The following is a 3908-nucleotide window of genomic DNA, read 5'->3' on the forward strand; positions in this document are numbered from 1 at the left end:
CCACACCCCGCTGTCCCCCTTCACCCCCCCCTCCCCCGCCTCTATTCACCACCCGGTTCACTGCGAATCCGGCCGCCCCCTCCCCACGCTGCCCTCGGGCAGGTTTGCCACCCCCCCCCACCCCGCCCCGGCAAGGACGGCGGGAGACTTTAGGACCCAGCGGAGTCCCTGCCGGCTCCGTGCCCGGGCGGGTTAAGGGATTCCCGGTGGCGAGCGGGGATCTAACCCCGGCTGCCGAGTCTCTACCCTGCCGCGCCCCTGGCCCTGGCCGTGCCCGTGCCCGTGCCCCGGCGCTCCCGCCTTCCTTTCTCAGCCGCTCGCTCGCTCGCTCTGCTGCGCGCCTGCCCGCCCCTGCCGCGGCTGGAGAACCCACTGAACCCCCCCGCCCCCGCCCCCAGCACACACAACGCCCCCCCCCCCCCCCCCCCCACCTTACCGACCCAAAACCTACTCCGAAAAGAGGCACCGCGTGCCTGCCGCCCTCTCCCCGGCCCACCTCTGCGCCGTGCTCCCCGCCCGCTCGCTGCCCGCTCTCGCCTGCCTCTGCACCGGCACCCCTTCCCCGCCGCTGCCGCTTGCCGGGCAGTGGTGTGCTCGCGCGCCCGCGCAGGGCGCGAAGCCGCGGACCGCCACGCCCCACCCCCACCCCCGCCCCCGACCTGATCCGGGTCAGGGTGGCGGCTCTGCCACTGGCGCTTAAATCACGAACAAAAAAAAGTTGAAACTTAGTTTTTCGCCCACCCCAACCCCTCCCCCCACCCACATACCCCCCCCTCGCCCGACAGCCCCCCCCCCCCCGCCCCCCCCCGCCGGGACGATCCGGGTCAGGCTGGCGGCTGTGCCAGTGACGCTAAAAACGTGAACGAAAAAAAAAGATCAAAATTATTTATCACCACCCGGTGATAAATCAAAATTATTTATGAGCCCCCGGCCCCCCCGCCGCCCCCCCACCCCCCCACCCCCCACCTGCCCGCACGCACTTGTTGGAAGGGAGGACCCGGGTCAGGCTGGCCGCTGTGCCGGTGACGCTTAAATCATGAACGAAAAGAAAAAACAAAAATATCACCCCCACCCCACACCGGCTGCCCGGTGTGCCCGGCTCCGGGGACCGGCTCGGCTGCAACTTCTACCCGCCTCCGGGGATAGGCGGGCAGGTCTACTTCGCTCCGGGAACCGGACCGGCTGTCAGGTCTACCCGGCTCCGGGGTCCGGGTCGGCTGTCAGGTCTACCCGGCTCCGGGGACCGGGTCGGCTGTCAGGTCTACCCGGCTCCGGGGACCCGACCGGCTGTCAGGTCTACCCGGCTCCGGGGACCGGATCGGCTGTCAGGTCTACCTCGCTCCGGGGACCGGGTCGGCTGTCAGGTCTACCCGGCTCCGGGGTCCGGGTCGGCTGTCAGGTCTACCTCGCTCCGGGGACCGGACCGGCTGTCAGGTCTACCTCGCTCCGGGGACCGGACAGGCTGTCAGGTCTACCCGGCTCCGGAGACCGGATCGGCTGTCAGGTCTACCCGGCTCCGGGGACCGGATCGGCTGTCAGGTCTACCCGGCTCCGGGGACCCGACCGGCTGTCAGGTCTACCTAGCCCCGGGGACCGGATCGGCTGTCAGGTCTACCCGGCTCCGGGGACCGGATCGGCTGTCAGGTCTACCTAGCCCCGGGGACCGGGTCGGCTGTCAGGTCTACCCGGCTCCGGGGACCGGATCGGCTGTCAGGTCTACCCGGCTCCGGGGACCGGATCGGCTGTCAGGTCTACCCGGCCCCGGGGAGCGGATCGGCTGTCAGGTCTACCCGGCTCCGGGGAGCGGATCGGCTGTCAGGTCTACCCGGCTCCGGGGACCGGAGCGGCCGTCAGGTCTACCTCGCTCCGGGGTCCGTATCGGCTGTCAGGTCTACCCGGCTCCGGGGACCGGATCGGCTGTCAGGTCTACCCGGCTCCGGGGACCGGAGCGGCCGTCAGGTCTACCTCGCTCCGGGGTCGGTATCGGCTGTCAGGTCTACCTCGCTCCGGGGACCGGATCGGCTGTCAGGTCTACCCGGCTCCGGGGACCGGTTCGGCTGTCAGGTCTACCCCGCTCCGGGGACCCGACCGGCTGTCAGGTCTACCTCGCTCCGGGGACCGGATCGGCTGTCAGGTCTACCCGGCTCCGGGGACCGGATCGGCTATCAGGTCTACCCGGCTCCGAGGACCGGATCGGCTGTCAGGTCTACCCGGCTCCGGGGACCGGATCGGCTGTCAGGTCTACCTCGCTCCGGGGACCGGATCGGCTGTCAGGTCTACCCGGCTCCGGGGTCGGTATCGGCTGTCAGGTCTACCCCGCTCCGGGGACCCGACCGGCTGTCAGGTCTACCCGGCTCCGGGGACCGGATCGGCTGTCAGGTCTACCCGGCTCCGAGGACCGCGTCGGCTGTCAGGTCTACCCGGCTCCGGGGACCGGATCGGCTGTCAGGTCTACCCGGCTCCGAGGACCGCGTCGGCTGTCAGGTCTACCCGGCTCCGGAGACCGGACCGGCTGTCAGGTCTACCCGGCTCCGGGGACCGGATCGGCTGTCACGTCTACCCGGCTCCGGCGGTACTTAGTGCCGGAGTGGCCGGGTAGACCTTGTGTCCGGAGCACGCACTTCCAGCCGCCGAAGGGGTCGCTGTTTTTCGTTACCTCCAGTTGTGTCATCGTAAGAGGCGGCGTGTTTGGCGCGCCTCCCCGGTGGGCAGTGCCTGCGCTCTTGAGGCCGTCCGGGGGTAGAGACGTGATTTTCCGTATATGGGAGGGAGTACTTACTCGGCTCCTAAGGGCTTCCAGCGCGAACGCGCATCCTGCGGGCTGACTTCCCGCTGAAAGCAGAGGTGAGGGGCGGCACCTCTGGCTACTCTCCTGGCAGACATGCGTGCATTACCGAACGAAATTTGTTGCTCCGGGGTAGGCGTCTCCCCGCTGGGCAGGGCGAAGAGCGGTGGCCGGCGGCGGTCACCGGCACTTTCGAATGCCGGAAGACCGGGGGAGACAAGCCTGCCGCGGCTTTCCCCCGGTCCTCTCGTGCTCAGTCCCCAGGGAACCGTGCTCCCGAGCGGGTGGACGGCGGCAGCCTCCCGCTCCCCCCCGCATTTTGCCTGATCCACACCCGCAGCCAGCGCCCGCTGAGGCGTTCACCCAGGGGCGCGCCGCGGAGGCTCCACGCCGGACCTCTCGCAGACGTCGCCTCCTCGCTCGCACGCAGGGCCCCGCGTCTGTCTGGCCGTCCACCCCCGGGTGGCGGTTGGCGCGCGCGGCTGTCGGCTGTCCCAGGACTGTGGCCGTGGGGCCTCGGGAGCGCTCTTTGCTCCCCCTCGATTCTCTTGCTTTTCTCTATCACCGATCGTTCTGGCATACCCGGGGCGCGTCGGAGGGGCTGCGGGGCGGGCCGGCCGTCAAACGCCGGTGTTCAGGTCCCGTAGCACCCCTCCACCAGACGCGTCCCTCTCACTCGCACGCAGGGCCCCCGTGTCTGGTTGCCCACCCCCGGGTGAGCGGCTGGCACGCGCGCGGCTGTCGGCTGTCCCAGGACCGTGGCCGTGGGGCCTCCGGGAGCGCTCTTTGCTCCCTCCCGTCTCTCGCCTTTTCTCCTATCCCCGATCGATGAGGCATTTCGGGTCGCGTCGGAGAGGGCCCTCGGCGGGCCGGCTCCTCCGTGCTCTCCGTCCCGGGGAGGCGCGGCGGTGTCCGGTGTTCAGGCAGGGTGGTCTCCTTTCCAATTCGCTTCCCGTCGCACGCGAGGTGTCAGCCCTCCCTTCCCGGGAGCGGCTTCACCGAACCCAGCTCTGTGACGGCCGTGTGGCCCCGCGAGTTTCTCAGGTGTCCTAAAGCACGCCGGGCGCCGGTGCCGGCCTCGGTCCGGGTGCCCCGTGGGTGCCGGCCGCGAGCAGCGCTGGGC

Source organism: Rissa tridactyla, unplaced genomic scaffold (assembly GCF_028500815.1).
Source record: "Rissa tridactyla isolate bRisTri1 unplaced genomic scaffold, bRisTri1.patW.cur.20221130 scaffold_81, whole genome shotgun sequence".
In the NCBI taxonomy this organism is placed as follows: Eukaryota; Metazoa; Chordata; class Aves; order Charadriiformes; family Laridae; genus Rissa; species Rissa tridactyla.